Below are 12,875 nucleotides of genomic sequence, written 5' to 3' on the forward strand. Positions count from 1 at the left end.
GTGCTGCACTCCCTCACCACCCCAGTGCCACACTCCCTCACCACCCCAGTGCCACACTCCCTCACCACCCCAGTGCCACACTCCCTCACCGCCCCAGTGCCACTCTACCTCACCGTCCCAGTGCCACTCCCTCACCGCCCCAGTGCTTCACTCCCTCACTGCCCCAGTGTCACACTCCCTCACCGCACCAGTGCCACACTCCCTCACCGCACCAGTGCCACACTCCCTCACTGCCCCAGTACCACTCCATCACCGCACCAGTGCCACACTCCCTCACCGCCCCAGTGTCACACTCCCTCACTGTTCCAGTGCCACTCCCTCACCGCACCAGTGCCACACTTCCTCACTGCACCAGTGCCACGCTCCCTCACTGCCCCAATCCCACTCCCTCACCGCCCCAGTGCCACTCCCTCACTGCCCCAGTGCCACTCCCTCACTGCCCCAGTGCCACACTGATTCACCGCCCCAGTGTCACACTCCCTCACCGCCCCAGTGCCACTCTCTCACCACCCCAATGCCACTCCCTCACTGCCGCAGGGCCACTCCCTCACTGCCCTAGTGCCACACTCCTTCACCGCCCCAGTACCACACTCCCTCACCGCCCCAGTGTCACACTCCCTCACCGCCCCAGTGCCACTCCCTCACCGCACCAGTGCCACACTTCCTCACCGCACCAGTGCCACATTCCCTCACTGCCCCAGTGCCACTCCCTCACCGCCCCAGTGCCACTCCCTCACTGCCCAGTGCCACACTGATTCACCGCCCCAGTGTCACACTCCCTCACCGCCCCAGTGCCACTCCCTCACCACCCCAGTGCCACTCCCTCACTGCCCAAGTGCCACTCCCACACTGCCCTAGTGCCACACTCCTTCACCGCCCCTGTGCCACACTCCCTCACCGCCCCAGTGCCACACTCCTTCACCGTCCCAGTGCCACACTCCCTCACTGCCTCAGTGCCACACTCCATCACTGCCCCATTGCCACATTTCTTCATCGCCCCAGTGCCACACTCACTCACCACCCCAGAGTCACACTCCATCACTGCCCCAGTGCCATACTCCCTCACCTTCCGAGTACCACACTCCCCTCACTGCCCCAGTGCCACTCTCCCTCACTGCCCCAGTGCCACTCCCTCACAGTCCCAGTGCAACTCCCTCACTGCCCCAGTGCCACACTCTTTCACCGCACCAGTGCCACTCCCTCACAGCACCAGTGTCACACTTCCTCACCGCACCAGTGCCACATTCCCTCACTGCCCCAGTGCCACTCCATCACCGCCCCAGTGCCACTCCCTCACTGCCCCAGTGCCACACTGATTCACCGCCCCAGTGTTACACTCCCTCACCGCCCCAGTGCTACTCCCTCACCACCCCATGCCACTCCCTCACTGCCCCAGTGCCACTCCCACACTGCCCTAGTGCCACACTCCTTCACCGCCCCAGTGCCACACTCCCTCACCGCCCAAGTGCCACACTCCTTCACCGCCCCAGTGCCACACTCCCTCACTGCATCAGTGCCACACTCCTTCACTGATTCAGTGCCACACTCCTTCATCGCCCCAGTGCCACACTCCCTCACCACCCCAGGGCCACACTCCATCACTGCCCCAGTGCCACACTCCCTCACCGCCCCAGTGCCACACTCCCTCACCGCCCCAGTGCCACACTCCGTCATCGCCCCAGTGCCACACTCCCTCACTGCATCAGTGCCACACTCCATCACTGCCCCAGTGCCACACTCCTTCACCGCCCCAGTGCCACACTCCCTCACCTCCCCAGTGCCACACTCCCTCACTGCCCCAGTGCCACACTCCCTCACCTCCCCAGTGCCACACACCCTCACCGCCCCAGTGCCACACTCCCTCACCTCCCCAGTGCCACACTCCCTCACCGCCCCAGTGCCACACACCCTCACCGCCCCAGTGCCACACTCCCTCACCGCCCCAGTGCCACACTCCCTCACCGTCCCAGCGCCACATTCCCTCACCGCCCCAGTGCCACACTCCTTCATTGCACAAGTGGCACACTCCATCATCGCATCAGTGCTACACTCCCTCACCGCCCCAGTGCCACACTCCCTCACAGCACAAGTGCCACACTCCCTCACCGCCTCAGTGCAATACTCCCTCACCGCCCCAGTGCCACACTCAATCACTGCCACAGTCCTTCACCGCCTCAGTGCCACACTCCCTCACCACCCCTGTGCCACGCTCCCTCACCGCCCCAGTGCCTCACTCCCTCACTGCCCCAGTGCCACTCCCTCACCGCCTTTGTGCCACACTCTCTCACCGCCCCAGTGTCACACTCCCTCACCCCCCAGTGCCACACTCCCTCACCGCCCCAATTCCACATTCCCTCACCGCCCCAGTGCCTCACTCCCTCACTTCCCCAGTGCCACTCCCTCACCGCCCCGGTTCCACTCCCTCACCACCCCAGTGCCACACTCCCTCACCGCCCCAGTGCCACTTTCCCTCACCGCTCTAGTGCCACACTCTCACCGCCCCAGTGCCACACTCTCTCACCGCTCCAGTGTCACATTCCCTCACCACCCCAGTGCCACACACCCCCACCAACCCAATGCCACTATCTCTCCGCCCCAGTGCCACACTCCCTCACCGCATCAGGGCCACACTCCTTCACCGCCCCAATGCCACATTCCCTCACTCCCCCAATGCCACACTCCCTCAAAGCCCCAGTGCCACACTCCCTCACCACCTCAGTGCCACACTCCTTCACCGCCCCAGTGCCACACTCCCTCACCGCCCCAGTGCCACACTCCCTCACCACCCCAGTGCCAACAACAGAAAAACCCATGGTTCAACCAGGAATGTAAGGTAGCGAAACAACTGAGTAAAAGAACATGGAGAAACTACAGAAATAACAGAACACCAGAGAGCAGGGAGAGATACCACAGGGCCAGAAATGAGTACATCAGAGTGAGGAGGGAAGCAGAGAGACAGTTTGAAAATGACATCGCGAGTAAAGCCAAGACTCAACCAAAGCTGCTCCACAGCCATATCAGGAGGAAAACAGCAGTGAAGGAACAAGTGATGATGCTGCGGAAAGGGGAGAACAGATACACAGAGAATGACAAGGAGGTGTGTGAAGAACTCAACAAGAGATTCCAGGAGGTCTTCACAATAGAACAAGGAGAAGCCCCTGCACTAAATGAGGAGGTGGCAAACCAAGCAACCTTGGAGGAATTTGACCTCACCAGTGATGAGGTCAAAAGGTGTCTGCTGGAGCTAGATGTGACAAAGGCTGTTGGGCCTGATAGAATCTCACCATGGATACTAAAGGAAGGTGCAGAAGCACTAAGTGTGCCACTCTCTGTGGTGTATAACAGGTCACTGGAAACAGGAGACTTGCCAGAAAGTTGGAAGACAGCTAATGTGGTCCCAATATACAAAAAGGGTGACAGGCAAGAGGCACTGCATTACAGGCCAGTTTCCTTAACTTGTATACCATGCAAGGTGCTGGAGAAGATCGTGAGGAAAAGGCTCGCAGAGCATCTGGAGGGAAATAACTTTGTAACGCACCACCAACATGGGTTCAGAGATGGTAAATCGTGCCTCACAGGTTTAATAGAATTTTATGACCAGGCAACGAAAATTAGGCAGGAAAGAGAAGGGTGGGCCGAATGCATTTTCCTGGATTGCCAAAAAGCCTTTGACACAGTACCCCATAAAAGGCTGTTAAAAAAGTTGGAGCAACAGGCAGGAGTAAAAGGGAAGGTGCTCCAGTGGATAAGGGAGTACTTAAGCAACAGGAAACAGCGAGTAACGGTGAGGGGGAAGACATCAGAGTGGCGAGATGTCACCAGCGGAGTCCCACAGGGCTCAGTACTTGGACCCATCCTGTTTCTAATATATGTGAAAGATCTTCCAGAGGGTATAGACTCATTCCTCTCGATGTTTGCTGATGATGCCAAAATTATGAGAAGATTCAAGACGGATGAAGATAGAAAGAGACTACAGGATGACCTGGATAAACTGGAGGAATGGTCTAGAAAATGGTTGCAGAAGTTCAACTCTGGAAAGTGTAAGGTGATGAAATTAGGCGAAGGGAGCAGGAGGCTGAACACAAGGTATCATCTGGGAGGGGAAACCCTGCAAGAATCAAATAGAGAGAAGGATCTGGGGGTTGATATCACACCGAACCTGTCCCCAGAGGCCCACATCAAAAGAATATCATCAGCGGCATATGCTAGACTGGCCAACATAAGAACTGCCTTCTGAAACTTGTGTAAGGAATCTTTCAGAACCCTGTATACCACTTATGTAAGACCAATCCTGGAGTATGGAGCTCCAGCCTGGAGTCCATACCTAGTTAAACACAAGACAAAGTTAGAGAAGATTCAGCGGTATGCCACCAGGCTCGTCCCGGAACTGAGAGGATTGAGCTACGAGGAAAGGCTAAAGGAGCTGAACCTCACATCCCTGGAAAACAGAAGAGTAAGGGGAGACATGATAACCACCTACAAAATTCTCAGGGGAATTGACAGGGTGGACAAAGACAAACTCTTCAGCACTGGTGGGACACGAACAAGGGGACACAGGTGGAAACTTAGTACCCAGATGAGCCACAGAGACGTTAGAAAGAATTTTTTCAGTGTCAGAGTAGTTAATAAATGGAATGCACTAGGAAGTGATGTGGCGGAGGCTGACTCCATACACAGTTTCAAATGTAGATATGATAGAGCCCAGTAGGCTCAGGAATCTGTACACCAGTTGATTGACAGTTGAGAGGCGGGACCAAAGAGCCAAAGCTCAACCCCGGCAAGCACAATTAGGTGAGTACACTCCTTCACCGCCCCAGTGCCACACTCCGTAACCGCCCCAGTGCCACACTCCCTCACTGCCCCATTGCCACACTCCCTCCCCGCCCCAGTGCCACTCCCTCACCGCCCCAGTGCCACTCCCTCACTGCCCCAGTGCCACACTCCCTCATCGCCCCAGTGCCACACTCCCTCACCGCCCCAGTGCCACATTCCCTCACCACCCCAGTGCCACACACCCCCACCACTCCAATGCCACTATCTCTCTGCCCCAGTGCCACACTCCCTCACAGCATCAGGGCCACACTCCTTCGCCGCCCCAGTGCCACACTCCCTCACCGCCCCAGTGCCACACTCCCTCACCGCCCCAGTGCCACATTCCCTCACCACCCCAGTGCCACACACCCCCACCACCCCAATGCCACTATCTCTCCGCCCCAGTGCCACATTCCCTCACCGCATCAGGGCCACACTCCTTCACCGCCCCAGTGCCACACTCCCTCACCGCCCCAGTGCCACACTCCCTCACCGCCCCAGTGCCACACTCCTTCACCTCCCTAGTGCCACACTCCCTCACCGCCCCAGTGCCACGCTCCCTCACCACCCCAGTGCCACACTCCTTCACTGCCCCAGTGCCACACTCCCTCACCGTCCCAATGCCACACTCCTTCACTGCCCCAGTGCCACACTCCCTCACGGTTCCAGTGCCACACTTCCTTACTGCCCCACTGCAATACTCCTTCACCACTTCAGTGCCACACTCCCTCACCGCCCCAGTGCCACACTCCCTCACAGCCCCAGTGCCACACTCCCTCACCTCCCCAGTGCCACACTCCCTCACTGCCCAAGTGCCACACTCCCTCACCTCCCCAGTGCCACACACCCTCACCGCCCCAGTGCCATACTCCCTCACCTCCCCAGTGCCACACTCCCTCACTGTCCCAGTGCCACACTCCCTCACAGCCCCAGTGCAACACTCCCTCACCTCCCCAGTGCCACACTCCCTCACCGCCCCAGTGCCACACTCCCTCACTGCCCCAGTGCCACACTCCCTCACTGTCCCAGTGCCACACTCTCTCACTGCCCCAGTGCCACACTCCCTCACTACGTCAGTGCCACACTCCCTCACTGCCCCAGTGCCACACTCCCTCACCGAGTCAGTGCCACACTCCCTCACCGCCCCAGCGCCACATTCCCTCACCGCCCCAGTGCCACACTCAATCACTGCCCCAGTGCCACACTCCCTCACCGTCCCAGTGCCACACTCCCTCACTGCCCCAGTGCCACACTCCCTCACTGTCCCAGTGCCACACTCTCTCTCTGCCCCAGTGCCACACTCCCTCACCACGTCAGTGCCACACTCCCTCACTGCCCCAGTGCCACACTCCCTCACTGCACAAGTGCCACAGTCCAACACCGCCCCAGTGCCACACTCCCTCATCGCCCCAGTGCCACAGTCCTTCACCGCCCCTGTGCCACGCTCCCTCACTGCCCCAGTGCCACTCCCTCACCGCCGCAGTGCCACACTCTCTCACCGCCCCAGTGTCACACTCCCTCACCCCCCAGTGCCACACTCCCTCACCGCCCCAATTCCACATTCCCTCACCGCCCCAGTGCCTCACTCCCTCACTTCCCCAGTGCCACTCCCTCACCGCCCCAGTTCCACTCCCTCACCACCCCAGTGCCACACTCCCTCACCGCCCCAGTGCCACTTTCCCTCACCGCTCCAGTGCCACACTCTCTCACCGCCCCAGTGCCACACTCTCTCACAGCTCCAGTGTCACATTCCCTCACTCCCCCAATGCCACACTCACTCACCGCCCCAGTGCCACACTCCCTCACCTCCCCAGTGCCACACTCCTTCACCGCCCCAGTGCCACACTCCCTCACCGAACCAGTGCCACACTCCCTCACCACCCCAGTGCCACACTCCTTCACCGCCCCAGTGCCACACTCTGTAACCGCCCCAGTGCCACACTCCCTCACTGCCCCATTGCCACACTCCCTCCCCGCCCCAGTGCCACTCCCTCACCGCCCCAGTGCCACTCCCTCACTGCCCCAGTGCCACACTCCCTCACCGCCCCAGTGCCACACTCCCTCACCGCCCCAGTGCCACATTCACTTACCACCCCAGTGCCACATACCCGTACCACCCCAATGCCACTATCTCTCCGCCCCAGTGCCACACTCCCTCACCGCATCAGGGCCACACTACTTCACCGCCCCAGTGCCACACTCCTTCACCGCCCCAGTGCCACACTCGTTCACCGCCCCAGTGCCACACTCCCTCACCGTCCCAGTGCCACTCTCCCTCACTAACCCAGTGCCACTCCCTCGCTGTCCCAGTGCCGGGCTCCCTCTCCGCCCCAGTGTCACACTCCTTCACCTCCCAAGTGCCACACTCCCTCACCGTTCCAGTGCCACACTCCCTCACCGTTCCAGTGCCACACTCACTCACTGTCCCAGTGCCACATTCCTTCACCGCCCCAGTGCCACACTCCTTCACCGCCCCAGTGCCACTCCCTCACTGCCCCAGTGCCACACTCGTACGGGGGGTCTCGTAGCCTGGTGGATAGCGCCCAGGACTCGTAAATCTGTGGCGCGGGTTCGATTCCTGCACAAGGCAGAAACAAATGGGCAAAGTTTCTTTCACCCTAAGTGCCCATTTTACCTAGCAGTAAATAGGTACCTGGGAGTTAGTCAGCTGTCACGGGCTGCTTCCTGGGGTGTGTGTGTGTGTGGTGTGGAAAAAAAAAGTAGTTAGTAAACAGTTGATTGACAGTTGAGAGGCGGGCCGAAAGAGCATGGCTCAACCCCCGCAAAAACACAACTAGTAAACACAACTAGTAAACACACTCCTTCACCGCCCCAGTGCCACACTCCTTCACCGCCCCAGTGCCACACTCCTTCACCGCCCCAGTGCCACACTCCTTCACCGCCCCAGTGCCACACTCCTTCACCGCCCCAGTGCCACACTCCTTCACCGCCCCAGTGCCACACTCCTTCACTGCCCCAATTCCACATTCCCTCACCGCCCCAGTGCCTCACTCCCTCACTTCCCCAGTGCCACACTCCCTCACCACCCCAGTGCGACACTCCCTCACTGTCCCAGTGCCACACTCCCTCACCGCTCTAGTGCCACTCTACTTCACCGCCCCTGTGCCACGCTTCCTCACTGCCCCAGTGCCACTCCTTCACCGCCCCAGTGCCACACTCCCTCACCGCCCCAGTGCCACACTCCCTCACCGCCCCAGTGCCACACTCCTTCACCTCCCTAGTGTCACACTCCCTCACCGCCCCAGTGCCACGCTCCCTCACCACCCCAGTGCCACACTCCTTCACTGCCCCAGTGCCACACTCCCTCACCGTCCCAATGCCACACTCCTTCACTGCCCCAGTGCCACGCTCCCTCACCACCCCAGTGCCACACTCCTTCACTGCCCCAGTGCCACACACCCTCACCGCCCCAGTGCCATACTCCCTCACCTCCCCAGTGCCACACTTCCTCACTGTCCCAGTGCCACACTCCCTCACTGCCCCAGTGCCACACTCCCTCACCTCCCCAGTGCCACACTCCCTCACCGTCCCAGTGCCACACTCCCTCACTGCCCCAGTGCCACACTCCCTCACTGTCCCAGTGCCACACTCTCTCACTGCCCCAGTGCCACACTCCCTCACTACGTCAGTGCCACACTCCCTCACTGCCCCAGTGCCACACTCCCTCACCGAGTCAGTGCCACACTCCCTCACCGCCCCAGCGCCACATTCCCTCACCGCCCCAGTGCCACACTCAATCACTGCCCCAGTGCCACACTCCCTCACCGTCCCAGTGCCACACTCCCTCACTGCCCCAGTGCCACACTCCCTCACTGTCCCAGTGCCACACTCTCTCTCTGCCCCAGTGCCACACTCCCTCACCACGTCAGTGCCACACTCCCTCACTGCCCCAGTGCCACACTCCCTCACTGCACAAGTGCCACAGTCCTACACCGCCCCAGTTCCACACTCCCTCATCGCCCCAGTGCCACAGTCCTTCACCGCCCCTGTGCCACGCTCCCTCACTGCCCCAGTGCCACTCCCTCACCGCCGCAGTGCCACACTCTCTCACCGCCCCAGTGTCACACTCCCTCACCCCCCAGTGCCACACTCCCTCACCGCCCCAATTCCACATTCCCTCACCGCCCCAGTGCCTCACTCCCTCACTTCCCCAGTGCCACTCCCTCACCGCCCCAGTTCCACTCCCTCACCACCCCAGTGCCACACTCCCTCACCGCCCCAGTGCCACTTTCCCTCACCGCTCCAGTGCCACACTCTCTCACCGCCCCAGTGCCACACTCTCTCACAGCTCCAGTGTCACATTCCCTCACTCCCCCAATGCCACACTCACTCACCGCCCCAGTGCCACACTCCCTCACCTCCCCAGTGCCACACTCCTTCACCGCCCCAGTGCCACACTCCCTCACCGAACCAGTGCCACACTCCCTCACCACCCCAGTGCCACACTCCTTCACCGCCCCAGTGCCACACTCTGTAACCGCCCCAGTGCCACACTCCCTCACTGCCCCATTGCCACACTCCCTCCCCGCCCCAGTGCCACTCCCTCACCGCCCCAGTGCCACTCCCTCACTGCCCCAGTGCCACACTCCCTCACCGCCCCAGTGCCACATTCACTTACCACCCCAGTGCCACACACCCCCACCACCCCAATGCCACTATCTCTCCGCCCCAGTGCCACACTCCCTCGCCGCATCAGGGCCACACTACTTCACCGCCCCAGTGCCACACTCCCTCACCGCCCCAGTGCCACACTCGTTCACCGCCCCAGTGCCACACTCCCTCACCGTCCCAGTGCCACTCTCCCTCACTAACCCAGTGCCACTCCCTCGCTGTCCCAGTGCCGGGCTCCCTCTCCGCCCCAGTGTCACACTCCTTCACCTCCCAAGTGCCACACTCCCTCACCGTTCCAGTGCCACACTTCCTCACCGTTCCAGTGCCACACTCACTCACTGTCCCAGTGCCACACTCCTTCACCGCCCCAGTGCCACACTCCTTCACCGCCCCAGTGCCACACTCCTTCACCGCCCCAGTGCCACACTCCCTCACCGAACCAGTGCCACACTCCCTCACCACCCCAGTGCCACACTCCTTCACCGCCCCAGTGCCACACTCTGTAACCGCCCCAGTGCCACACTCCCTCACTGCCCCATTGCCACACTCCCTCCCCGCCCCAGTGCCACTCCCTCACCGCCCCAGTGCCACTCCCTCACTACCCCAGTGCCACACTCCCTCACCGCCCCAGTGCCACATTCACTTACCACCCCAGTGCCACACACCCCCACCACCCCAATGCCACTATCTCTCCGCCCCAGTGCCACACTCCCTCACCGCATCAGGGCCACACTACTTCACCGCCCCAGTGCCACACTCCCTCACCGCCCCAGTGCCACACTCGTTCTCCGCCCCAGTGCCACACTCCCTCACCGTCCCAGTGCCACTCTCCCTCACTAACCCAGTGCCACTCCCTCGCTGTCCCAGTGCCGGGCTCCCTCTCCGCCCCAGTGTCACACTCCTTCACCTCCCAAGTGCCACACTCCCTCACCGTTCCAGTGCCACACTTCCTCACCGTTCCAGTGCCACACTCACTCACTGTCCCAGTGCCACACTCCTTCACCGCCCCAGTGCCACACTCCTTCACCGCCCCAGTGCCACTCCCTCACTGCCCCAGTGCCACACTCGCACGGGGGGTCTCGTAGCCTGGTGGATAGCGCCCAGGACTCGTAAATCTGTGGCGCGGGTTCGATTCCCGCACAAGGCAGAAACAAATGGGCAAAGTTTCTTTCATCCTAAGTGCCCCTTTTACCTAGCAGTAAATAGGTACCTGGGAGTTAGTCAGCTGTCACGGGCTGCTTCCTGGGGTGTGTGTGTGTGGTGTGGAAAAAAAAAAAGTAGTTAGTAAACAGTTGATTGACAGTTGAGAGGCGGGCCGAAAGAGCATGGCTCAACCCCCGCAAAAACACAACTAGTAAACACAACTAGTAAACACACTCCTTCACCGCCCCAGTGCCACACTCCTTCACCGCCCCAGTGCCACACTCCTTCACCGCCCCAGTGCCACACTCCTTCACCGCCCCAGTGCCACACTCCTTCACTGCCCCAATTCCACATTCCCTCACCGCCCCAGTGCCTCACTCCCTCACTTCCCCAGTGCCACACTCCCTCACCACCCCAGTGCGACACTCCCTCACTGTCCCAGTGCCACACTCCCTCACCGCTCTAGTGCCACTCCCTCACCGCCCCAGTGCCACACTCTCTCACCGCCCCAGTGTCACACTCCCTCACCCCCCAGTGCCACACTCCCTCACCGCCCCAATTCCACATTCCCTCACCGCCCCAGTGCCTCACTCCCTCACTTCCCCAGTGCCACTCCCTCACCGCCCCAGTTCCACTCCCTCACCACCCCAGTGCCACACTCCCTCACCGTCCCAGTGCCACTTTCCCTCACCGCTCCAGTGCCACACTCTCTCACCGCCCCAGTGCCACACTCTCTCACCGCTCCAGTGTCACATTCCCTCACTCCCCCAATGCCACACTCACTCACCGCCCCAGTGCCACACTCCCTCAAAGCCCCAGTGCCACACTCCCTCACCACCCCAGTGCCACACTCCTTCACCGAACCAGTGCCACACTCCCTCACCGCCCCAGTGCCACACTCCCTCACCACCCCAGTGCCACACTCCTTCACCGCCCCAGTGCCACACTCCGTAACCGCCCCAGTGCCACACTCCCTCACTGCCTCATTGCCACACTCCCTCCCCGCCCCAGTGCCACTCCCTCACCGCCCCAGTGCCACTCCCTCACTGCCCCAGTGCCACACTCCCTCACCGCCCCAGTGCCACACTCCCTCACCGCCCCAGTGCCACATTCACCTACCACCCCAGTGCCACACACCCCCACCACCCCAATGCCACTATCTCTCCGCCCCAGTGCCACACTCCCTCGCCGCATCAGGGTTACACTACTTCACCGCCCCAGTGCCACACTCCCTCACCACCCCAGTGCCACACTCCCTCACCGCCCCAGTGCCACACTCCCTCACCGGCCCAGTGCCACTCTCCCTCACTAACCCAGTGCCACTCCCTCGCTGTCCCAGTGCCGGGCTCCCTCTCCGCCCCAGTGCCACACTCCTTCACCTCCCAAGTGCCACACTCCCTCACCGTTCCAGTGCCACACTCCCTCACCGTTCCAGTGCCACACTCACTCACTGTCCCAGTGCCACACTCCTTCACCGTCCCAGTGCCACACTCCTTCACCGCCCCAGTGCCACTCCCTCACTGCCCCAGTGCCACACTCGTACGGGGGGCCTCGTAGCCTGGTGGATAGCGGGCAGGACTCGTAAATCTGTGGCGCGGGTTCGATTCCCGCACAAGGCAGAAACAAATGGGCAAAGTTTCTTTCGCCCTAAGTGCCCCTGTTACCTAGCAGTAAATAGGTACCTGGGAGTTAGTCAGCTGTCACGGGCTGCTTCCTGGGGTGTGTGTGTGTGGTGTGGAAAAAAAACATAAAAAAAGTAGTTAGTAAACAGTTGATTGACAGTTGAGAGGCGGGTCGAAAGAGCATGGCTCAACCCCCGCAAAAACACAACTAGTAAACACACTCCCTCACCGCCCCAATGCCACACTCCCTCACCGCCCCAGTGCCACACTCCCTCACCGCCCCAGTGCCACTCTACTTCACCGCCTCAGTGCCACACTCCCTCACCGCCCCAGTGCCGCACTCCGTAACCGCTCCAGTGCCACTCCGACACAGCCCCAGTGCCACACTCCGACACCGCCCCAGTGCTACTCCCACACCGCCCTAGTGCCACACTCCTTCACTGCCCCAGTGCCACACTCCCTTATCGCCCCAGTGCCACACTCTCTCATAGTAGTGGGAAAGACCCCATAGAGGGGCCGTTTTGCTTTTTTCGACGGCCCCTCTATGGCGCACCCGTTTTTAGTTACCCCGGTGAGATTTGACGGCCCCTCTATGGCGTACCCGTTTTTAGTTACCCCATTGCCCCTTGCACAGACATCGCTAATGGTTAATGACGGCACCAGGTA

The sequence above is a fragment of the Procambarus clarkii genome, unplaced genomic scaffold (assembly GCF_040958095.1).
Source record: "Procambarus clarkii isolate CNS0578487 unplaced genomic scaffold, FALCON_Pclarkii_2.0 HiC_scaffold_97, whole genome shotgun sequence".
Classification (NCBI taxonomy): Eukaryota; Metazoa; Arthropoda; class Malacostraca; order Decapoda; family Cambaridae; genus Procambarus; species Procambarus clarkii.